The following is a 13,053-nucleotide window of genomic DNA, read 5'->3' on the forward strand; positions in this document are numbered from 1 at the left end:
TGGGAGTGAAGCTGAGCCTTTCTAAGAAGAGGCCAGGCAAACACAGCATTCTACTTCAACTGAATTACTGAAACCCCTGTGCTCCCTCCTGACACATTAAGAGTGCTCTATTTCCTGTGATTTGCTCAAGGATGTCATCTCTAACAGGAAGAATTGAAACAGAGAGAGAAAGGGAAAGAGAAGTAGGAAGAATTGATCATAAAGCATTATTGCTACGAGGCATGGGGTTTGTCATTTCAGCTGAGCTGTACCATTCCCCATACATTTACATTTTACATTCATGCCATTTGGCAGACACCCTTATACAGAGTGACTTACATTTTTTCTATCTGAGCAATTGAGGGTTCAGGGCCTTGCTCAGGGGCCCAGAACCGGCAGCTTGGTGGACATGGGATTCAAACTAACAACCTTTCTCAACCACTGGGCCAGCATATTTACATGTTAGTCCATCCAGTCTCTATTTTACTGAATACTTTCTTCTTCACTACAGAGCTTCAGTTCTGTTACATGACCTGGGAAGACCTCTTGAAATGCAGTGCACCTGCTTCGGCACAGTATCAAATGCTTTTTATTTATTGCATTGGACCCAAGAGTAGAATGAGGAAAATTTCCCTGCGTAACTTACACTGGTCTTTTTTCACAGTCCTGTCTGGGTTAAACAGTACCTTCTGTCAGGATCTCTCAGTTAAAATATGTTATTAATGGTCACATAAAGTGCTTGGATCCCTGAGAGACATCATTATGCAGCCATAACAAACAACAACATCATTTTCTGACTACAGAAACGAAGTGATGTACTCTAACAGGCTTGGATGAGGATGTAGAGTGCATCCCTGTACGCTCGACCAACCCCTGTGTTGACAGGGAGCAAATGAGACAGAGAGACAGAGAGAGAGAGAGGGAGAGATATGAAGACATATAAAGGCAGAAACAAAGAAAGGAAAAAAAGGGCCTTATTCACATCTGTTTTTTCGAAGGGAGAGTCTGCCTCGCCTAGCCAAGCATTCCGTAAAACTTCTCAAACTCATTCCTAACACACTGCTCTCCCCTCAATGCCACACATGGTTAATGTATGCATTCAATCTTCCAGGCCTCTCAGGGAAGCTGAGAGCAATAAAGCAGGCTTGTCGTCCTCCACGGTCTTAGCTGGAATTCACGGCTGCAGACCGAGAAGGTTATTTGGAGCAACTGCCCCAAGTCAGGGCTCGATCCAGCCACTAAATGTCTTAAAAGTAAGTAGGCCCGCATCTGCCGACTTGCTGACATCAGGTTCTTTGGGCTCAATTACGGAGGACAGGGGTCAATCGGAGCCTTGCGGCCCTGCTGGGGCGCCTGGTATTTCAAGAAATCAACTCAGACAGAAATACTTGCTCTATCCCATACACTCTTTCACCTGCTCTCTCTCAAACTGTCTCTCTCTATCCTGCTTCATCGCCTCCGTCCACCACAAGAGCAAAGGTGTTGGCGAAACCACCACACAGACGCACACGCTTGAATATACAGAACATACTCTCTCGTTGTCTAAAGAACATAAACAAACTCAGGCTTTCCCACATTCGACTTCTCATAAGCCTCCAACAGGAATTGCAGTCTGACAGCTCTCTTACATTCCACATGTTCTTTTTCCCCCTCCAAACAGAGTGACACGCAATGTGGTACACACTATTCTCTGGCATAACTGTATTTAAAAGCATGGTTAAATATTTAACACAAGAATGTGATTCCGGATGGAGCATTAATAAATGTTTGAGGATAGGGAAATGGTCTAAAGGAAAATATACACCACCACAGCAATAAGGCACTTCACCTCCCATTAGCTGTGACATGTTTTCCTTCTCTTATGATTTATGGCCAAAATAAATGGTGGATGAAGTGAAATATGAGGCTCTTGCATTCAGTGTTAACAGAATCCCTAAATGAAGCTCAGGATACAGAACTAAAGGAGCGGACTGGGACTTCAACCGATCAGGACTGAACCCACGGAAATGAGAAGCAGCACCACGGCAGAAGGAAAACAGAGTGGCTTTACATCCGGAGAAAATAAAACACATGGAGAAATGAAAGTGGAAATGCGCATGGACATTGAGAGAATATATGCAAGAGCAGTGTAAAATGATATCAATCAGTGCTAATGTTCAGTTTGTTTGGATTAATAAGACAATGGCACAACGATCAGAGCCTGAGCTGAGAAAATAATCACGGAGCTGCCATGTTTACGAATCCGTAGTGTCCTGAGGAATCAAACTGCACAGGCCTTTCACCATTTACTTCCAGATGCTTCTATCCAAACAAGTCAGTGTATAGCTCATTAAAATGCATCTGACATGTCATACAGTCAATTAATATTAAATGTTTTAATAAAAAGTGTCTGCCGAAGTAAAAGCAGAGATGTGTAAGTATGAAAAGAAAAAAATAAACGGTCATCTGTAACTTAGGGACAAGCAAATCACTGATTAAAGAATAAACCACTAAGACGTGCTGTTATAAGACAATAATCCATTATCGCACTGTTGTTTATTATTTTCTAGTAACAGCACATCCTGAAGTGTTTATGACTCTTTATCACAACAACAATTTGGCCCTTCACCACCTCTTATATATTTGTTTTCAGTCTGTCATGTTTCGGAGAAACCACAAAGCATAAACACCTCTATCCCGTAGACGTCCCCGTGAGGAAAACCTGCCAAATGTTACAAAGTGCTGACAGTAGAGACTCCTTTCCGAAATGTTAAATAAACCCGCAGAGAGTATCACATCAATGATTTTACATTTCCATTTGTGAACAATTGTGAACAATTTTTAAATCTGCTTCATCAATAATTAATGTATGCTCCGGTTTAAGAATGAGAGCATTTAAATTATCATCTGAATAACAGTCGACACTACCGTCAATAGCAGCTGTTATACAAAAGTAAATCGATATTTTATGACCATTCGGTTTTGTGCATTCACCAGAGCTGATGTTTTGGCACCATTTTGTCAATGACTGATTTTTTGATGATCATAATGACTGATCTGTTGTTAGAATGTAATCATAAATGCTGACTATATGTGCTAGCTGATGATTGACACTACAGTTAGCATTTACCGCTGAATTTATAAGCATTAAATCTCATTACAACTAATTCCCTCGGATGTGGTGGTGATCTGAATGTGAAGTGACGCTGTAAATTACACTTAACTTTGACATAACACAGCTTGCAAGCTCTTAGGAAATGTCTGAGGAAACTTCCAAAGACGTGAATAACCATAAGAATAATTTTGTAAACACAATTCGCATGACCTCATTTAAATGCAGCAATAATTGCAGTCACTTTTTGTTATTTGAAAACTGGATGCTGTGACTACGTGAAATCATTACAGCTTAGAATATTTTTTTTTAATATACTTTTTTCTTTCTATTTAAATTGTTGGGCAAAAGTGCACTTTGAGAACCAGTTTGAAATGAAAATTTGCTCTTGAATAAGTTAAAAAAGAAGGTTGTAACATTCTAATGGAATTTATAAACACTTCAGATCTAATTTAGCACCAGGCCTGTCAAAACGCTCCAGATCACCTGAAAGTGTTTCCAGGCACCGTGTCAAAAAAAGAATTCTGCGTCTGCTTGACTACTATTAGTGAAGGACACAAACGGCGACAGGCCCACCCTCGAGCTCTTTCTTGCTTGTGTTTATTACTCTTAATAAGTGTTGGAGACAAAAAAAAAGGTAACAGCAGCATAACTGGAAGCTTAGGGCACATGCAGTGTGTAAACCCCACACCTTGAGGCAGTACGCAGGTTGCCAGAACACTAGTCAGATTTTATTACAGGTAATTTGCTGGTTGTTTCAAAGATTTCCAGACCAAGTCGTCCATGCTGATTTATGTGGCCACTAAAGACGGACCTGCAGCCCCAGACAGCTATGTGTATGTGTTTGCATGCATGTGCTCAGACCGGGTTGCTTTGAACCTTTTAGAAGGCCTGTGCTAAACTTAAAGTGTTTGCCAGCAGCCACCGGCTACGGCTCCTTCTGTATCCACCGTAGCTGCTTGCAAACACACTGCTGCTGGGAGACGGCTGGCTGTAGCTGTGGTTAATCCATAAAAAAGCCCTGTTTTTTACACGTACATACACATATGGACACGTGTACACTCAAAAACCCCAAACACACACTGACTCACATATATGTCCCCTCAGTCACCAAAAAATGACTCCTTTGTCTGAGAGGCTGGGTGAATGTAGCAGTAACGGATCCCCTCCCCTTTTTTCTGTTGGCTGTTCATTCAAGCGCTCCAAAGCCAGCCTGAAACGGCATTTAATGAAAGCTACATTAAAGAGACGCACGGGAGAGGTGTGTGTGTGTGTGTGTGTGTGTGCAGTGAAAAAGAAAGGATAGAAAAGGAGGTGGGGCATCACAGGATGCTTGGTTTTGTTAGCACAGCAGAAAAAAGTGCTGAAAGGAGAGAAATACAGGCGAGTTGGGGGGTTCTGTATTGGTGAAAAGGGAGAAATCCTACTGTGAAAGAAGGAGGGGTGTGTTCATGTGTGTAGACTATGATCATTACATGAACTATTTTTACTACCTTAATGTTATCTGCATCAAGACTAAAAATAGATTTTGAATAGACTGTAGCCATAAATTAACTCTAAACAAGAAGACAGATTTTCTAAGTAACTCTTGATTTGCTGTGATCTTTGAAAGCCGGGTTTTTACCAACATCCAAAAAGGTGATCCTTGATGGTCACAAGTTATAGGCAATCCATCCTTTTTATACTCAGAAGTCTAAATGCGATAAAAAAGTTTGTTTCATCACAGCAACAGATCGAGACTTTAGCCAAACCTCCCCAGGCCTTGCAAATCAATTAGAACATGGGCCTGAGCAGATAATTTAATCAGGTCTGGGTGAAAGCAATTAAACGGCCGACGTTCAGCTCACCTCACCATTTGGCTACATATTACATGTTCATTTTCCTCTTAGGCTCCCCATGTCCACTGCAATTAACATGCCTAGATCTGTCCAGTACTCCATGAGGGACTTACCTATGACCCCAAGAGTGAGCAAGTCTATTGCTGATCACCTAGAATCACAGACTCAGAGAAATAGTAATAAGAGCTAGCATGCAAAAACCGCTAGTCTTGTTTGGAACATGCTTTTAAATGTTAATAAATCTAGCAGAGGACAATATCAGAATGTTCAGTGATGTATTTAACAGATTTCTAAAAGTCAACAGTAACAACAGTACAAACAGTGACATTACACAGTCTAACAGTACAACATTAAGCCCTTGCAATAATAATAATAATAATAATAATAATAATAATAATAATAATAAATAAAAATCTGCTATAATAATAACAGCTAATAACAGTTAGCATCAATCATACAACATTCCTACACGAAAACAACATGGAAACGTTATGCGTAAATAGTCCTGTAGAGTTGTTAGACTGGTTTACCTGCAAGCCGAGCTCTATAACCAAAACTGTATAGAATTTAAGAAGAAAATCAATCTCGTAAATTCATTCATTCATTTTCTACAGCTTATCCGAACTTCTCAGGCGTCATCGGGCATCAAGGCAGGATACACTCTGGACGGAGTGCCAACCCATCGCAGGGCACACACACAAACTCTCATTTACTCACACACTCACACACTACAGGCAATTTTCCAGAGATGCCAATCAACCTACCATGCATGTCTTTGGACCGGGGGAGGAAACTGGAGTACCCGGAGGAAACCCCCTGAGGCACGGGGAAGGACATGCAAACTCCACACACACAAGGCGGAGGCGGGAATCGAACCCCTCAACCCTGGAGGTGTGAGGCGAACGTACTAACCACTAAGCCATCGTGCCCCCCCAATCTCGTACAGAAATGTAAAAATAATACAGAAATGTTATGCGTGCTTATAAATGTTACATGAAAACATTTTTTAAAATCTAAAAAATACTGTAACACTGGATATCCTGAGGTCTAAATCTTCCCAGAAATGTTCAGAAAGCCTGAAATTGTTAGCTTGGGAGAAAAACTAGGAACAGAGGCAACAGTGTAGTTCGGAGCTTTTGTAGATTTTGAGTTAATGTTAAGGTAGAACGCTGAGCTTTCACAATAAGAAGTGCATATGAAAAGAAGATATTTTGTTTAGATAAATGAATGCTCTTGATTTCTCCAATTATTGTCATTTATATGAAAAAAGTAACGTCCTCCTGAAACAGTGTCCTGTCAGTTAATACAGTATATTCCTTACTCATGACTCCAGTGTGATAAGTTTTTCCACTCAGTGACATTACTTCCACAACCAACAGATCCAGTGTGTTAAAAGTATGGTATATTAATCACAAAACCAAATATCATGTATCAGCCACTGCAAAAACCCCTCCTGTCATTCATTTTGACATTTGAATGTTGAAGCACAAGCGGTATTTAACCATGCTACCCGAGTGTGGCTGACTGCACGTTCTGGCAATTTAAATATGTGTGTGGCTCAGACTTTTCAAGCCGTTCTCAAGTGTGAGAGCTCGCATTTGAGTGAATGTCTGATATACAAACCTCACGTCAGAATTTAGACATACAGTATATCACATCCAGCGAGTGTGGGTTCAACTCCAACAGTTGTCAAGGCTGCAACCTAAATCCTCCTGTGCACAGATTAATCGGGCCGGTGGAGTGTGTGAGAAGGGAGATTACTTAAAAAATGTGCCCAACACCTGGGAAATGAGCTCCCAGGGTGGCCGCAACAGCTGGAAGGGTTTGTGCTTGTTGCACATGTTGTGTTTGCTCACACGCTCACACATGTGCGAACACACACAGCGTAGATTAAAAGAATAAACGCCCCAGTGCCAGGCCTCAGCTTAGACGACTACTTAAGCTCCCAGTGTCCTCAGATGGTAAAGGTAAGAATTACCAGGTACATGCTTTTACTTGGGTATGCGGGTGTCTTGGGCCTGTAATGTCACCTACAGAAAAGTCAGAACGGTTAACTTTATTCTGATTTCACATAACAGCCATCTTAGGACATCATCATACTTTATGTTAGCAATGCATACACAAGATGGCAGCCATGAATATGATGTTTAAATGGCATTTTGGGTTGTGCACATCCTCAAAAATGAATGCTATGTGGTCAAAATAGCAATTTAAACACTACAATTTTCTTTAAACTGTAAGAGATGTTGCACCTTTTTTGTCATACTAGTCTTGTGTTATTGCATCATAATTAAAAAACAAACAAACAAAAACAAAAAAACAAAGAAGGATTTGCTCTTTGATTATTGTTTTCAGAATCCAGGCAGAAGAAATGAAAAACAAGTCATTTTTATTATAATTCAAACGGCAAATTAAAACAGCAAATTCAAAATTTCAGACCAACAGTTTTTACCTTCTTTGTACATAAAAATATTTATTTATATTTGTAAATGAACTAATAAAGAAACAATCTCTGATACTTTTGTGAAGCACAATCCTTTTCTCACCATGTCTATAATCTTTTGGGAAAACGGTTTCAAAGAGTTATACACATAATGCCTTGCCTTGACCTAATAGTTTACTACAGTTTTCAGAAAAACAGCCTCTTTTCTTTTCTTTTTTTTTACAAAGAAAAAAAAGAAACACAAATTGTTTGTCTGCTATTTATTATAACCTAAATTAAAAATGACCTGTTTTTCATTTATCCTGCTGGGATTTTCAAACAATAATCATAGAACAATTCAACAATAAACAACGTTTTTAATAAAACGACTTAAAACATGACCCATCCAAGACAAGTGCAGTGTAAATGTGTCAGTGTCTATGTAAATGTGCAAATATTAAGGCAGCTAAATGCACTTGGACGAGATGCTAACTGCCCTATTCTGAGTACATGAGCTCCAAGACAGCCAAAATTGGCTAATGTCACTATAATGAACACAGGAAAGAGTGTTACCATCCTTTTCAGCAAGCACAGCTAATTATGCTGCTTCAGGCTCCCAGCCATGGAGGGCTGTGGCATTGTCAGAATTCAGAGTCATGATCTCCAAATGATGGGGCAAATATTTATTTTTAAACATACGGTCACAGTGTGTCACTTGAGACAATTTAGGATAAGCATCATAATTATGGAGGAAAGTTATAAAGAGATGCTAACAGTACTGGATGTTGTAATGACAATTCGCAGCAATAAATACACATCCTAAAATAGTCATCTAGCTGAAATTTTACAGGTCAATGTATAAAACTGTCTAAAGCCAGGAATGATTTGGTTCTGTTTCTTTGTGGCTGTGGCTCTCATAGTACGGTCCAGGAAGCATAGCCAGGTGTCTGTAGTGGAAATCATAAAGCTATTATATTATTATAGTTCTTATATTAATTAGTCTGTCTGTCTGGTGACTTGAAATAAATGCATTTAAAATAAACCTGAATCATTTAATAATACTGAATAATATTTAATACAAGTCTGCCATGTCCTCTTGGATCTAATGTGTAGTCAAAATATTATTGTACACATTTAAATAATGAGACTAATTTGTGAATTGTTGGATTATGTTGAAGGCAATTACAGTTAGAAGGGTTCGTGGATAGTGAATAAATTGAGACCCCAACTTTAGTGGATAGAGGCTTTAATCTGAAATGGTATGCAGATGGTATATCAGTGGTTTGTGCACATATACACATTGTGCAGAAAAGCTTCTCTTGGCTTTGGTAATGACTATCATTGTATTAACAGCTACTACCACCACTACTACTACTACTACTACTACTACTACTACTACTACTACTACTACTACTACATCATCATCTGTGGATTGGCCTCAAAATGATGCTGGTTGATCTCAAACACAAATACAGCTAGGGCAGTCATGTCTTATTAAAGCACCTTTCATTAAAGCCATGTGTTGCCATATGAAAGAAAAAAAGGCTAACAACGTTTTTTTTTTCCCTAAAGCTGTACCAATAATATGTGGAATTTTCTCTGAGGAACAATTTCCCTCCCCATACAGGACAAAAGTGCATAAATACACGCTGGCAAAATTACAGCAATCAGAGGAGGCAGCTGAATACATACAAATCAGTTGACGGATAGCTCACAGGGATGTGGGGAGGGTATTTGATTGGAAGTGGACTTTCTATTTCGATTCAGCCCCCCTTCCTTCTTTACCTTGATGGAGCAGGTTGCAGATGACAGAAGCAATGTAAAGACCTGCATGTGCATTTATCTCCATTAAAGATGTACTGTCAGTCAAAGAAAGCTGTCCGAGAGTCACGGCCTCTGTTGGGGCTTTAATTTCCTCTGTGAGATAGAGATCAATGAATATGTTCTTTGGAACCAGGAATTCCTGGGTGAAAAAGGGTGGTCGGATAACCACACACAATGACCACATGAGCTATACATACAGGTGCACTACTAAAAGATGTCTTTTTTGAAAGTTTTCAAGCATGCCATGTATTGTGGGTTTTACATCCTGTCAAATTTCCATTGAGCCGACACCAGATGCTACCATTGTATTGGCCTGTAAAGCTGTGGGGCTGATGGCTCAGGTGATCTTACTGTCAGCTAAAAAAATACAAAAGGTAGGCGTATTGGGTTAAGCATTAGAAACACGCATCTGCCAAGAACATAAGCAGCATTATATTCAAAGATAATACTGGGTATAAGACATTGGTGTAGACCTTGTAGACACAAAAGGACCATGCTCCTTATTAGGATGTTGATGAACCTTTGGTGCTAAGTGGTTTGAATATCTATGTGGCTCGTGCCTGGATTGATGCATTGCCAGCTTTTATGGGTTTTGACTGCGCCTGTCAGAACCTTGGCCCCGAAACTCTGAATGTGCCCTTTGCTCAAGGACGGGTAGTTACCAGGGCAACAGCAGCCATTGCGGCACACATCCCTCCCTTGTTGTGCATGCATCCCACTGGTCAAAGGCGCAAACTGACTCAGTGAAGAAGAGCAAAAAAGGAGGGGGGAAGCTGTGCTTTAGAAACCAAGGTGTGTTTAGAACAGCCTTGGCATACATATGGTGAATGAGAGGGGGAGGTGGAAATGAGTGTGAGGAAGCAATCTTAGGGCAAACAAAAATTGTCCTTTACAGAAGAATACCAAGAAAAAAAAACAGTTTAGAAGTGGCTTTGTCTTCCAGTCTCGTTCTCTGGAACACAACTGACGATCAGTCTTTGTTCCAGGGGCATGATGCCTTGAGGGAACAACTTGAATGATTTGCATGCTAAATTTTACACTTTTGCTAAATGCTGCAAATAATTCATGCTGAAAGAACAGCATTTTGTCAGTCAAATAGACTATGCAGTGAAAGACTGAGAAAAAGAATAAATGTTCATAGAGAGGCAGACTCATGGAACCATCTCACTGCGGCGGCCAGTGACAGTGGCACGACAAGGTGGTGTGATGGGTGATAGACAGGTAGCATAAAGGAGTTGTGTGTTTTCCGTCAGGGTAAGCAGCAGGAGAGGATGAGGGAGGGGAAAGTCGGGGCAGAGGGGAAGTGTAGGGAGCAGCTGGTGCCCCATCTTGTCACTAGCCTTGCGCAACCCTCCCCGTCCAGAAATTTTAGAGACAGGGATGCACACACACAAAAACATCCTAACAGACATGTGTAAGGACGAAAAATGGAATGTCAGAGGGCAAGTATCATATTTATTTGCTTTCTTCAATAAATCAGCCACCATCCCTTGAGTATATTTATGCAAGATTATATCGTATCGGTACTGACCAAACGTACTTAATGAGCCTTCAGGGAGACGGACTGCTATTATCTATTCCATCTGAAAAAGCAACAGCTGCATAGAGCCTCGAAAGTGGGTGTGGACACACACACACACACAGCACACACACACGAGCAGCAAGCAGTCTACTTAAAATTCTGCTTGACCTTTTAATTAAAAAATTTTTCTTACTATATTTGGTGGTTGATTTAAAGTTTACTTAGCCTTTACAGTGTTACATTTCTACATGAAGGAAATGTGGATGATTTTGGCATGGTTCTCAGCCTGAGGACCTTTTTTTTTGTAGAGCATAGTTCTTGTCCATGGACCAACTGCACCAAGGTATGCGCTCTACAGTCTTCCTGGGATATATATCATTTTGCCTTGTAGGCTGTGGACTTCAGTGTCGAAACCCCAGTTCTGATTTCACTGTAGATACTTCATCACAATGTGTTGTGAATTTAATATTTCAGATGACCCAACAGATTCCCAAAAATGCAGGTCAAAACAAGCTCGGCTGGCATGGACCCAATACTCAAGACTCAGTTTGAAGTTTGAATCAAACCATGTCAAAGAAAACGGTCGATATTCGACATTTATAGCAAGCTTCCCTGAGGCGTCTACACCTGCACCGAGGCAGGGAGCACATTGTTCACAGGCGATTCGTTCCAAAGGTTTAATGGCAGCCATTTAGGAATACATTACAGGCGCCAATCATCGATCCAAAGTGAGGTTGCGCCCCAGAATGAATACAGGATGAGCTTGACACATCATTTAATTAGCCTTTAAATATGTCAATGATTTGTTTCTGCTCCGAAAAAAAAATCCTCTGCACTTTTGTCCAGCTCTTCCAAATGTCTTCTCTGTAGCTCCAGTCTGCTTAACCTTGTTATAGAGGAGTTCCGTGCAGCTTGGCGCTCTCCCATTTGTCCCAATCAATGGAGCCTGTTAAAAGCAGACCCCGGGGGTCAGGGAAATTAAGCGGCCCTGCTTGCATTGAAGAAGGGGGCTGGGGCCCGGGACACATGGGTGATGAGCAAGGCCTCTCAGTTTCTATGGCAACATTGTGCTGGACTGCTGCTCCTCGCCTCGTCTGCATTTGTTTGGCCAGTCTGAGGGAACAATGGCACCTCAGCAATGAGGGATTTGCTTGTTATGTACTTGCTGAGGGGAAAGCTCACTTAATAGTGTGTTTACTGTAGTGTTAATCTTTTTTTTTTTGTTAATGTGTGATTGTTTAAACATAATTGGAGCTGACACTGAAAATCAAGTTTTATTTTTTTATTAAAAAAGGGTGTAACCCACCTTTTCTAGGTCAAGGCAAATTGCTCCCCAAAGTGTAACTAAGTTATTTTCTTCTCTTTTTTTGGACCACACACTCAGAACTAATAATGGTTGGCGTTCAAATATGTTCACATTAGTCTGTATCTGCATGGTTTCCATCCAAAGACATAAGCATTTGCACTTCTTTTCGCAGTTCTTTGGTATGAAGTCTGCTGAAGTGTTTTCACAAGACACAACTCAGTGATTTAGTGTGCTTAATCTTATAACCATTTTTAACAACCCCATAACTATATCTCATGCTGAGCACAAACCATAGAAAAATAAAACACCAAATAGGACCATGGTCAATGGGGTAGTGTGCTGTCTGTACTGTAGGCTGCATAGGCTTATTAAGGCTAGAGATGGGATGGTATGAAAGACATTATATGTAGAGTTCAATCAATATAACAGAAGGATGGAATATTTAGATTTTTCATACTTCCTATTATAACTTTTCTATTCCATGCCTTTCAAACATATAAAAAATAACTGCAGATGGCTTAACTGTCTGCCAAATAAGTGAAAGACTCTTCTAAAGTCTATGCTATGAAGTTATATAGATGGATGAGCTTTTTTTTTTAAAGATAGCTCAGTTTGGTAATATCCTCCAGGGTAAGCTAGTTTGTTTTGTTTGTGGAATATTTTATAGTACTAGTAAATTACTACATCTTCTAACCTAAACTAACATGGTATGATTTTCTTATTTTCCACCTCATTATCCACACTTGTAAAAGCTAACAGCTATGACAGATGCTCAGGATAGTTCACAAGATAGCTGAGATGGTTGTGTAAGGTAATTATAGTGATAATATATAGTTTCTCATTGCAGTCAAGCATTTTGGACCATAGACATTATTATCTACTAAACGTAACTATTAAGTAAGTAAAGCAATGCTTTCCGCTAGCATTTGCTAGAAGCCAAATACCTAACTGGCTTTGGCAGCTTATAGGTTTTTCCATCCTGTATACATTAGGATACTTTTTACTGTATAAGGATTTGTTGGAGGTTTAGATTACACTCCATAACACATAGTACATATAACATTTGCAGAA

The 13,053-nt window shown here is 40.0% G+C and overlaps 1 protein-coding gene across 7 annotated transcripts in view; it reads right to left on the reverse strand.

Moving 5' to 3' along the window:
* The window catches only part of ephb2b (eph receptor B2b), a 138,423-nt gene that overhangs the window by 49,371 nt on the left and 75,999 nt on the right, over positions 1-13,053 (reverse strand). The gene's annotated exons all lie outside the window — the stretch shown is intronic.

The sequence above is a fragment of the Tachysurus fulvidraco genome, chromosome 2 (genome assembly GCF_022655615.1).
Source record: "Tachysurus fulvidraco isolate hzauxx_2018 chromosome 2, HZAU_PFXX_2.0, whole genome shotgun sequence".
In the NCBI taxonomy this organism is placed as follows: domain Eukaryota; kingdom Metazoa; phylum Chordata; class Actinopteri; order Siluriformes; family Bagridae; genus Tachysurus; species Tachysurus fulvidraco.